Source organism: Chiloscyllium plagiosum, unplaced genomic scaffold (genome assembly GCF_037043375.1).
Source record: "Chiloscyllium plagiosum isolate Xiang-an unplaced genomic scaffold, Cpla_swu_hap1 HiC_scaffold_36, whole genome shotgun sequence".
NCBI classification, from domain to species: Eukaryota; Metazoa; Chordata; class Chondrichthyes; order Orectolobiformes; family Hemiscylliidae; genus Chiloscyllium; species Chiloscyllium plagiosum.
The window spans coordinates 25,218,935-25,232,280 of NW_028270174.1; positions in this window are offsets into that span (position 1 = coordinate 25,218,935).

A 13,346-nucleotide genomic window follows, 5' to 3' on the forward strand; every position below is an offset into this window, starting at 1 on the left:
GATCAAATAGCATTAAAAAAAAACGAAAAGATAGAGGACACTCTTCTAATGGCATTGACATTTCCTCTACCTGGTTTTTTTTATTAAAGGGGTTTTATTCTTTTCATGTCTATTTTATTCTCTCATACTGTAAAACAGGAAAGAAACGAGAAATGAACAAAATAACATGAACAATGTTAAGCTTGCAGTCACAATGAAATGCAGCCACAGAAAGTTTATTTCAAATCAAAACATATTGAATTAATTAACTATTCAAAAAAACATCACTTTGTAAATAATTCTCAATTATTTTTTGCTTTTTTTTAATCAGCTTCTGTTTGCGTAAGAAATGCCAATGTCAAAGCACTTGCAAAGGCATTAATTTGTTAGTGTCATTAACATCCAAAGCCGTTTGTGACTCGAAAGGAACAGTATTGACTTTCAGATCCTTATGATGCCAGATGCCATCTCGGCGCCACTGCCTTCTCAAAATCACCAGTAGGACTTTAATAGGAAAACCACAGGGCAGCTACTCTCCTGTTCTTTGAAACCTCAACACAAAAATGTGCATTAATATTTCAAATGCAGGGAACTGCGTACAGTTTTTGTGCAATGTTACGGCTAAGAAGACACCAGATGAGACTAAACTCCAACAAACTTCCTGTGTAAATTCAATGCATTCAGTCTCATAACTATGAATTTCATAACTAAAAGGAAGTGGGAGTGGAGGTAGGAAAGGTGGGCTGCACAATGGAGGCATTAAATGGTTGTCATGTGAGCTCTTGAGTATAAAATGGATATTCAGCCAGGATTTCAATTGAAGAAGTCTGAAATCTAACAATTTGAAGAATTTGACCTGTTAATCCTCCAAAGCAGCTTCAGTGATTATAATCATCAAAAAAATGAACAGAAAGAACAATTTTCCCTTGTTTTCATAAACAAAGAACAAACAGAAACAAATTAAAAGGAATTCCCATTAAACAGCCTCTAAAATTATAGTCATGGTAGTCAGCTCTAACAAGGTAAAAACAAGATAATTGCACATACGATACATTCATTAGAATATCAAACAAATTGAAGAAATCTTGCCTCTATTCATTGCACAGAGGGGTCATGCAAGCATATTGGTCTACAGGGTATAAACAATTTGAATGATGAATTGTATTATGCATTAACAATGTGCTGGCATTTTAGTGTTCATTTTTAGTTTGAAATTATTTCAAAATAACAAAGCCATTCAGTTTTTTTTGCCTTTTAGTTAGCAAATTCAGGTTTAATGTAAACAAAAATATTTAGCTTGATCAGATCCTGAGTTGCTTTCCCTGGGAAAACATCGGCTGAATCTTCCTCCCTTAGGATTTGTTAAACGTCCAGTTTTTGTGCAAGCAATTCACAACACGTTTTTGTTCCAGTCACAGTGAAATGACAGCTGTGAAATGTTATATTACCACACAGTATGTATCACCTATAAGATACATTGTAGCAACTCACCAAGGCTTCTTCAGTAGCATTTTCCAAGTTACAATCTCTATCCCACAGAAAGACAAGTGCAGCAGATTTATGTTGTTATGGACCAGGCCAGATCCCCTCAAAATATTTTAAGAAGGTAACCTTTTCTTATTTTAAAGGCAGGTGTGAAGTAGATATTCCAGGAGTGATGCAGCTGGTCAAACCACTCAGCTTTAAGCAAAGCAGAATTTATTTAAACACTAAAGTTGAAACACGAACAAAAGAAAACAGAATTTAGAATAACTTAGCTATTTGAAAACCGACTCGATGCACCAACTTAACGAAGCAGCTGTTCCAATTCTGGCAACATCTCATAAACACACCCCTTGGCAAAACGTAAATTCACACACAGGTTCTTACAGGCAAAAGGAAATAATGTCCGAAGAGATTTCTGAGAGCAAGCCAGTCAGAAACCATCTGCTGAAGCCTGGTACCATTCTTTGGATTGCATCAGCTTCAGACTGCCTGCAAAAACAAAACCAAGCTAGAAAAAAAAAACTGAACTGGTAGAACTGACCACTCCCCTACTTTTATTAACCTAGGCTGTAGCCCAGCCATTTCTGCATCTCAGCCTTTACAACCTCTCTTGAAAAAAAAAGCAAGGACAAAATAGCCTGTTAAAGGGGCAGCATCACCACAATGTGAACACCACCACCGCAAAGCTTCTCTCAAAGCTTCACATCATTCTGGCTCAGTTGCTTCTCCTTCACTGTCACTGGATCAAACTCCTTGATCTTCCTTCCTATCAGTACCATGGATGGACCAGCTGAAGCGCATACCTCAAGCATTTTCTCCTAAAGGGTAGTTAGGGATGGGGAAATTAACTGCTGAATTAGCCAGTGGTATCCACATCACAGAAAAGAATAAATTTTAAACAATATTAAGTAAAATATAGAAATTCCAAACTTTAACTCTCTTTCTCTCCACAGAAACTGCAGAGCCATAATATTGAAGAGAGATGGAGAGCGTCCCAAATGAGAGGTCCATACCATGGACAGCTCACATGATTCCTTGAGTCCACCTTCAGTTTGTCCACAACTGACAAGAGGTCTTCATGCCTGTAGAGGAGAAGAGGAAACCTCCGAGTCAGAATACAGTGGCCTGAATGGTTCTCACACAGTTAGGGAGCAGCTGTAAGGCTCACTAGCAGAAGACACTGTAGAGTCGTCAGCTGTTGACGTGGAGATTCTGGAAAAAGAGTTGACCTGTTCATTAGCAAGTATCATCGAGAGTTATTGATTGCTGACAAAGAACATGTTTATGGTATGCTTAATACATATGCAGGCTTTCTTATGAGGTTTTCTGTGATGTAGCTATGATCTCAGTCACAGGTGAAAGAGACTCTGTGAGAAGGTTATAATTAGAACAACTCAGAGCATGGAAATCTGCTGCACAGGTATGTACTGCTCAGAGATACTATTTGAAGAAACACCTTCAATTTTGGCAGAAGTTTGTTGGAACAGATGAACAAATACTAATAATGAAGTGATACTCGTGGATACTGGTAATACTTTTTCAGAAGATGTGCAAGAATCACAAGTGACCCTAAGGAAACACCATTCTAAGAAAATTGAATACTTTTAAGACTCTTTTACTGATCCAGTTGAAGAGTTATTTGAAGTATGGTAACATGAGGTGTACTCCAAAGCAGATTATGCCGCCATAAGCTGAATAGTCCTCATACTTTTCACAGCCCCTTGATACCGTTGAAGGACTGATGCAGGCATATGAATGATATTTATGGAAGGCACCTTTCCACAGATACAGTCTCTCAGCAATAGCTCAGAATCAGTACTCTCTTATAGACAACGAGTCCCAATTGTGGATGATGTTCTGATCAGATAAGATATTGATAAAACCTCAGCAGTTATTCAATGAAAGAGTCGTAAAAGTATTCAATACCCAATTTGCATTCAAAAGAACATGATTATTGAATGCCCCCCCATTCAACCAATGATCTCAGAGAGCCAGAGAGATCAACAGACTATTTTATCAATGATTGGGATAGTTTGGTCAGTTCATGTCATTATTGCAGGTGGAAGGCTGAGCTTATTCAATGGAGAAGAGAGGTCAGGTGCTTGCTGACCATTTCTGAAGGGGTTTAATGCTTGAATGGATGGTTTAGCATGCAAGCCAGAGAACAACAAAGAATGCAAAAAATGTGTATAATTTGGATTTGTTTCAAAGTTCAGTTTCAGCTTATTAGTTGGTTAAACCTGAAGGTGTCCATCTTGACCCAAGATAACATCTATAAAAGTTGAGGAAGAGTCAAATAATTTCATTCTGAAATGCTCGCAATGTAGCAATATAAACAACAAGATTGTCTGGCAGAAGATAATAAACATTTTCACTGTAGCAGTTTTGGTCATTTTCAACAAATTTGTAATTCAAAATCACCTTCTGAAAAGGAAAAATCAAATAGTTTAACCCTAACCAGAGAATCCAACAAACTGAATGACAAGAAGAGGAGACAATGGAAATTACACACTTCCTTGGTCAACTGGAAATTATTGACTAGAGCAGCAAAGTTAATGATCTGAACCGAGTGTTTTGGTCAGTCGCCTTAAAAGTCACGGATTCTAATAATTAAGTTTTGTTTCAAGTCAGGGCGAACTATTGCTGTTTTGGCTAACACTAAGAATGGTTCCACATTATACACCTTCCACCATTGGATATTAGGGCCCAGGTATTGGAGGCTGAACTCTTCCAAATAAAATTCATTTTGCAGTAAAACCTATCTATGGGACAAAACTATTAATGTTTTACAGAATCAAAACAATCATTACTCAGTTGACAGACTTGTGTTTTTTTAAAACTCGTACAAGCAAGACATTCTGTGCCAAGTTGATGATCCCCATTCCATTTTAGAGCAATTGTGTGCCAGTGTCTTCTAAAACATGAACATTTTTATTTCAGAGAATCCGTGACATTTTATCAAGATTTACTCCAACTTTTCCAAGGAAAAGAAACTTCACACCAACAAGGTTGAATGGTCTTATATCAAGAAGTGCTTCAGCTTTTTCAAGTGTTTAATTCGCTTCAGGATGCATAGCATTCTGTCAACTTTGAAGAGGAAGACCTTATTTCCTTAGGAAATTCTAGCCGAGAGATACACCATAAGGTTAACCAGAGTATACGATATTGTCATGCTCAGTTTTGGCATTTCAAGAAGAAAGCTTTGTAGTAACTGTCACTTTTCTTACCTGTAAGTGACCTGTGTTACTGATGGCAGGACCAATATTATTGGTTCCATGTCTAATTCTACTGGCTTTAGAACCGGTGTTCTCCACTGGTCTCAAGTCCCATAGTCGTCTGGTCTTTCACTGGCCCACAACTGTTACTTTTATCCTTCGGGCCTGTACAATTGCAATAAGAAATCCTTACTTCTGAACTTGAATCTATTTGCAGCATACTGCATATTTTTCTAATTGCTTGCAGTTTACTTCCATTGACTGATATACAAGAGCAGCAAGATTTCCCAGTATATCACAATTTAAATAATAGTCTGCCTTGTTTTTCACACCACAATGCATAACTTCACACTTATCCACGTTATACGCTATCTGCCGTGTGTTTGACCAAATACTCGTTTGTCTATATCACCATGAAGCTTCCTTGTATCTTCGTCACAATCGGACCTAGTTTTGTGTCAACAACAAACTTGGTGTCATTCTTTCCCTAAATAATGCAGTTTTAATTTTACCAGAAGTTAGAGGCATTTATCTCTGTTTCAAATGAAGTTTTGTTTTACTTGTAGCAGACTCATTTTTAAATTATTAACCAGAAGCATTAGTAAAAGAACGGAGTTCCACAACTAAACCCAAATCAATTCATTTGAAGTTCAGTTTCCAAGTGGTGGAGTCAAGATTTGTAGAATTGTTTCAAAGTTGGAGATTAGGCAATAAGATGAGATGGCAGTTGCTGAAGTTTGCAGACAGAAGCTGAATTTGCTTTTCAAGTGAATTAAAGATCTTTCAGAAGCAAATTGAAAGGTTTTAATCTTTAGGCAGACATAAATGAAAGCCTAAGTTTGTTGCTTTCTTAACTGGTGATAGAAGACCAATTCAAAAGTATAGTGTGTGATTAAAGCTCTCCAAACATGCTGTTTAATATTGTCTGTCAATTTGCTTTATGTTCCAAAGACTGACAGATCATATGAAACAGCATTTTTCCTCAACTGATCATAAAAGACAAGGTACTGAATGTACCCAACCAGCCTACGTTTGAAAAATTTGCAACACAGGGTTAGATGTGATCTTGCAATTGGACAGCATTTACTGGATAATCCTGAATGTCATAAAGATGTACAGCACGGAAACAGACCCTTCGGTCCAAGTGACAAATTATGCTGACAACCAATTTAGAATTGTCAGTTAGACTCAGTGTAACACCCCTGCGTAATGGACACTACATATATTAATACACAACATCTTGATCTTTTTAAACACAGAACATGCATGCACACTGCACCTACTTCAACTCATAATTCACTTTCATTTCTCCCGGCAATGCCCTGACCAATTGGTATCAACTTGTCTACTTTAAAACATAACAAAGAGCTCACAGTTAACTGTCTATCAGCATTAATGGTGAATCGCCCTGGCAGTGCCTCTACCATAGATCGTAGAATCTGTACCAATCAGATCCCATTTGCCAAACAAGGTTATACAGGTTGAGAGTTAAGAAGGTGCTGTTAAAGGATGGTCATTACTGCAGTGCATCTTGTAAATCACAGAATTGTTACAGTGAGGCCGTTCAGTCCATTGTATCTGTGTCAGCTCACTAAATGGGCTTGTCAGTTAGTGTCATTCTCCAGCATCTTCCCATAAGGCTGCATGGTATTCTTTTTCAAATATTCATCTACTTTTCTTCTGCTTGACTTTATAGAAGCTGCCAGCATCATGCTCTTGCCACAGCGTGGAGGAAATATATCTTTAAGGTGGCAGATGAGGTGTTGATTAAGAAGGCTGCATTGTCCTGGATGGCATTGATATTTTTGTGTGTTGCTGGAACTCCACTCAACTAGACAAGTGGAAAGTATTCCTTCACATTCCTGACTTACATCTTTTCGATGGTGGACAGACTTCAAGGAGACCAGAGTCATCAATGCTTACAGCCTCAGTTTTAAAATGGATTGTCCAATATTATTTCTGATCAATGGTAACAACAAGGTTTTGTTAAGGACATGCATGAGAAGATAACCATTAAAAGATTTCACCTTTTGATCCTAACATTTATGGTTACTGCTGCCTGAAGTACTTTCTACCTTTTCGATAACCTAATTTTAAAGCCTATTAAAATCTGTGCAGATGACAAATTTTAAAGGAGCATATTCAATTTGGAAAGTAGTAAACCACTATTTCAATTTGCAGTTCTGTTAATAAAAACATATTTTTGAGGCGACCACACGTGAAATTTAAATGAGAAAGAGCAATACTATCAGAGAACTGAAGTCATTTAAGGTATATAGTTGCAGATTAGGTTTTTATGAATGAACTGTGAGGTTAGTAGTCTGGTTGAACAATAGCCCCTAATTTTCCATTCGCTCCTACACCATTTCCCTCTGTCTCTGTTCTTCTATTAAATAAATATATTTAAGTTTGTTGTTGCCCTTTCAATCAACTTGACTTGAAGTGGTCATTTTTTTCTAATAGGTGCCAGATCATTAATTTGCATAGGCCTTCAAATTTCATAAGCCTATTTGCTAAAACAATTCATTTGAGACAATCCTCTGTCAAGTCTTGCTTGATATGAGTTTCTATAACAAGACATTTCTGAAACATGTTGCAGGACAGCAAAATATACAAGTGATACAAGGCATTATTTTCAAAACAAATTCACAAGTATTCAATAATGATAAAATGACCAATTCCATTTTTTGTTAAAAAAATCTATTATATAATGAAGTACAGCCCACAATGACTAAGTTGGAGAAAGTGAAGTAGCAGATAATATGTTAACTATTTCATTTGCCATTTATTTCATAAACACTTTGAAAGTTAAACTTTGAAGATTTAAGTAAACAGCATTTAACTACAAACAGAGTTCTTTTTTATGTTTTTCTGAAAAAATGGCTGATGAGTAAAAACCACACTTTGAAATTTATGAGAGAATTAGTTTATGGTTGTAAGAATTCTGTGATCTGATGAAGATGTGATAAGAAATGTTCTATTAAAGATCCAGTCACTGTTCAGGAGTCAGAGGGTTAAAACTCACAGACAACAGTGAGGTATTCTTTCTTATTTGTGTGAAAACCATGATCTCAGAGCAGTGGGGCCACAAGTGCATGGGACAACTTTTCATATAATTGAAGGAACTGGAAGATTGGACTTGCACTGGGTGAAAATCCTCCTCATTCTCTTGAACCTTCATTCTGCCTTAGTCCCCAGTCAAACCATGATCATGCTTTTAAATGAGTTCTGGAACATTGCACTCTCCTGCCAACCATGAAGTGTTATTTCATATGAGAGATTTTTTTTTCACAAATTTTCACATGAGTGAACATTGATTCTGTATTCAGTAATGGTACCAGTTTAACTGACAGTATACTCATTAACCTTTAACTGTATTATACAGCTGTGCCCTTTTTTGCTTGCTCTCTTTCTCTGCTTTTGTTCTACTAAAGATGCCAGTTCATGCTGAGATGTGTTTCCATTGCTGTCTAAAGCATTTTGTACAAATCTGGACAGTGACATCCATGACAGCCTTTTGGCTGATTGTCCAATTTGAGAGCCAAGCATCATTTGCACTGAGTTGAGTTTTGAATCAAATGAGGGAACAATGAAACTAGGTGGTCTCCTGGCCGTTGAAGGAGAGTATGTTTGAGGGAGGGGAGAGAACGATAAATCCCCTGCTTGCAGGGGTGATCTGGAATTCAGAGCAACAGTCCAGGATAAATTTGTGGATCTTAAACTAACAACCCTGCTCCTCCAAGTTCCACCAAAAGATGGAACAACTTAATCTTGAGTGTCTCTTCAGCTGGGCTACAACCTAGCTGACATGATTTCTAACATAAATGAGTCTAGCACCTAACTCTGGGTCCATTCTGGTGATCCAACTTTGAAATAGCTCCTTGAAGCCACCACAATAGCAACAGTGTAGTGATAGTTTATTTTCCTCTGTGTTTCCAATGCTTTCTCTGGATGAAAGGTTTGAAACTTTTACCCTGTGTGTTAAATTGGGAATGAAAACAAAATGAGAGTGAAGAGGGAGGTGAAGGCATATTGGATGATCTTTCTCCCAAGTGAAGGACTTCTGCAACTATATTCCACATCCTGGATTCAGCCAGGGGTAAGGTAAATTCTTAAAGGAATCAGGTTTAGAACCTTCTTGATCTGCCTCATCTAAACAAGGAATGAGAGTCAGTCACTCCCCATTCAATAAGAGCAAGAGCGGTCTCATTCCACATTCCTGCATGCTTTCCATAAACTTTCAACTTGTTGCTATTTAGGAATCTATCTACCTTCTGCCTTACAAATATTTAACAATTCTGTCTTTTTGGGAAGGGAATTACAAAAATGCCTCACCCTGTGAGAAAAAAAATCTTCATTTCTGCCTTAAATGGATGACCCCTTATTTTTAAACTGTGACCCCTTGTTCTAGATTCTTACACAAGAGGAAAGATTCTTTCTACATCCACCTGGTCAAGTCCCTTCAGGATCTAATATATTTCAATTTTGGACACCTCTGACTCTTCTAAACTCTAGAGGATACAGACCTGGCCTGTCTATTCTTTCTTCACAAGGTAATCTGCTCGTTCCTAGTCTTTGCTGAACTACTTCCAACATTTTAACAGCCTTCCATAAGGTGATCAGTATTTTATATAGTATTCCAGATGCCGTCTCATCACTGTCTTGTATAACTGAAGCATAATCTCCTTAATTTTGCATTCAATTCTCCTTGCAATAAAACACTACATTCTATTAGCTTTCCTGATTACTTGATGCACCGGTATACTTACCATTTGCGATTCATGCATTAGGACACACAGATCTCTGCAATCTCACTCTAATTAGATAATATATTTATTTGTTGTTCTTTCTGACAAAGTTGACAATTTCTCACTTTCCCAGTTTATAGACCATATTGCCATATAATTTCTCACTCACTTAAATGATCCATATCCCTTTGGAGGTGCTTCAATAAATATATGCATACATTCAGAACCTTTAACATAATAAAATTTTTCAGCACTGGAGCATTTTCACAAAAAAAAGTGTGATGACAGGATATTGACCAGATTTTTCGCTCAGTGATGAAACAATAGCATATGCCATTTGCCTTGCATGAGCCTGTCCATTGACACTTTGCGTCCTTGTAAGTGGAGTTTTCCCCTAATTCAACACCCTCGAAATGTGGCATGGGATTTGTGGAAAGGGCAAGCCACAACCAGACTGTTCAACAGTGAAGGTTGGATGGTCACTAATCAAAAGGCACAATAAAATCTAATTTGTGTTTTCTGTATTGATGGATTGGAAAACAAAGAAGACTGGGAAACATATTAAAGGCAAAAACAAACTATTTGGGGAGAAAAGGTAATGTCACATCAATTTAGCTGGTTGTTCATCACTATCTTTAGCATTTCATGAAACCAGTTCTGATGAAACAAGGCATTTGAACAAACAGAACAATGAATGAAACAGTGAACAGACTTTTAAATAAAATTTTGCCAAACTATATTGCAATCTGCAATGTGCTTCAGTTTTGATCTCAGAAATATAAATGTGAAATATCGATACATGGATAACATCAAAACTATTCCAAATTCAGATGAGCAAAGAACTTTCATTGTACATTTCCTATCACATACAAAAGGTTAATGTACCATGAATTTCTAGAGTTATTTTCAATACTGTATAAATGATTACAGAAACAACTGAAATATTGAATTATCTTTTTTTTGTCACCAGATCAGCTAAAGATAAATTATAACTTTCTCATACTGTGTCAGTTTCTACAAAATGCTGAACAGTAGCCCACAGGGTTATCCCAGTGAGGCAGCAGGAATGCCATTCCTCATGAATTAGATTTTATTTCAAGTAATTTACCATAAAATTTAACTCAAACAAAATGACACAGACAAACACATATGCAAACTGAATGGTTTACAAGAATGAATGAATGCTGCTGGATTAATTGGTGATGATTTACAACATAATGTTGTAAAATATGGATAGCGATTTAGGAATTCTTTGTTCTTCCCAAATGTTACAGGACAAAATCAACAATAATAGCAATCTGAATTCAGCTTCTTTAATGTAGTAAAGTTGTGCTTCACAGAAGAAAGAGGAGCCAAAAATTGACATTGAGCCAGGATAAAAAATATTTGACTAATAATTAAGGACTTTGCAAAGATGAGAACACTTTAAAAGAATAGAGAGTTTGAAGGGACAGCTAATTAGTAAGGGAATTTCAGATCTTATATCTGTAACCATTGTGAGCACAACTGCCAGTGGTGGAGCCATAGAAATCAGAGTTAGCCAGAATTAGAGGAACATTAATCTCGGAATGTCATAGTTAATTCTTAGATTAAGCTGTTCCAAGATGTTATGACTCTGAAGCAGGTGGGGTTGATCCTGGGCCTTCTGGTTCAGAGGCAGGGACACTACCATTACACCACAAGAGCTCTTCTCTGATGACTTAACTGCAGTGTTCAAAGATCTGTTTCAGCTTTGTTTGATAATGCTAGTCTGGTAACTGATCCTGTACATTTTCTTGATTACTTAAGTTGTGAGTGGAGCAAGGGATCCAAAGAATCCATGAAAGTTCCAAAAGGAATGCAGGTTCTGAACTGTGGCTATTTTAGTGCAAAAATCTCCTGTTAGTTCAGAAATATTTACACATTCTGTAATTAAACTCCTCTTCTCCACCCTCCACCCAACTATTAATTGAGGCTCTCCTGAGGGCAATTAATGCTCATGTAGGGGTTTGCTTCACACACAATGGGATTAACACTGCAAGTAATTTGTCATGCAAGGTAAATCAAACTATGTTGACTTTATATGAAGTGGATGTGGAGGCAACACTCTCAAATGCAATCAGTACCTGATGAGGAATTGGATATTAGACAGATGGCATACAGTGGTGTGTTTGCCTTTGAGCCCTCCTGAATCTGTCTCCTTAGTTAACCCTAACCCGAATAACAAATTCTTCATGGTTTACTCCGGGATCCTCTGGAAACGTTCTATCAGCAATAACCAGAGCCTCCTCTGGTGGAGCTATTGCACAGAAGAACAGCTCACCTCTGATAAACCATCATCACCTTTTGTAAGATTGAACCTCTGTCCATGGTTCTGATTCTTGGCAAGAGACCTGCTGTTGACTAGATTGATGCTTGATTAGCACACACTCACTGAAAAAGAATATGGGTGTCTTGCTCGCTCTCCAAAATCAGCAAGTGAGTCCAATGGCACCTTGTCTCTTAACTTATCCATTTTGGTAAGTGTTGTTTACTCCTTTGCTATATTTTAACTTCTCTAATTTTTTTACTCTGAGACCTGTTCAAATTAAAAAAAAAACATTCAGAACAAGTAAGTCACGAGGTTTGCAATTTCTGATTAGACTATACACTTCAACAGTACAATATCAGTGGCAATCACATTTGAAATGCTGACTGATTTTTAAAAAAACGCGTAAACCAGCCCTAAAAAGTATGCCCTGTATCTAAAATGGAGCAGTGTCAAAGATGAAATAGCTTTGACAAGAACAGCTCTGACCTATATTCTAAGAGGTGCTGTACAAGCAAGAGAAATAGTCACATAACCTTCATCCAATGAGTTTTCTTTTCTGAATTACTCTCCTTCTCAGAGATTCTCCATCAAACATTACTTTTTCCTATATTTGAATGGTGACTATGCTTCAAGAATGCTTCATTAGCTGTGAGGAACTTCCAGCTAAACATTTAGATTAGATTAGATTACAGTGTGGAAACAGGCCCGTCGGCCCAACAAGTCCACACCGACCCGCCGAAGCGAAACCCACCCATACCCCTACATTTACCCCTTACCTAACACTACGGGCAATTTAGTATGGCCAATTCACCTAACCTGCACATCTTTGGACTGTGGGAGGAAACCGGAGCACCCGGAGGAAACCCACGCAGACACGGGGAGAACGTGCAAACTCCACACAGTCAGTCGCCTGAGTCGGGAATTGAACCCGGGTCTCTGGCGCTGCGAGGCAGCAGTGCTAACCACTGTGCCACCGTGCCGCCCATAGTGCACATAGTGTGGAACGGTTAAGGTTAAAACCTTCAGGTATTTCTGATGACTGTAAAGATGTCAAAAGATCAATTTGCACTGGAGTCAACTTTAGAATGGACAGACTTGAGTTATGTTATATCAATGTCAGCCAGATAAAACAAACATCCAATTTGTATCTAGGTATTGACACAAGTGTACATAAATGAATTTCATTGAAGTTAACTCAGCTTTTACAACTGGTCATTGCCTTTACACCCTTCTCAAAGGCGCTTCTGGGCAAATCCAAAGAATATAGAATAGAAACTTGATTAAAAAGAGGACACAAGTAGAAAGCAATTATAGGTGGTTAACAGCATCTACAAATATTTGACTCTGGAATAACTATTGCAACATCAAATTGGGCTGATCAGTGAAACAGTATCCAGCATTTCACAACATACAGAAGCAATTCTCCAGCAGGGTATTGGGCTAAAATGTGCAAGTTATCCATTGGCCCTGAGACAACCACAGTGACAACACAATGCTCCTCAGGGGTATATGAGAAAAGCTAACCAAGGAATAATGTCAAAACAGTTTCCAAATTTCCATATGTGGTGCACAAGCACAAAAATGTCTCACCATAAGCGCATGTGAAAGTCGCATTATTCTGACGACCAC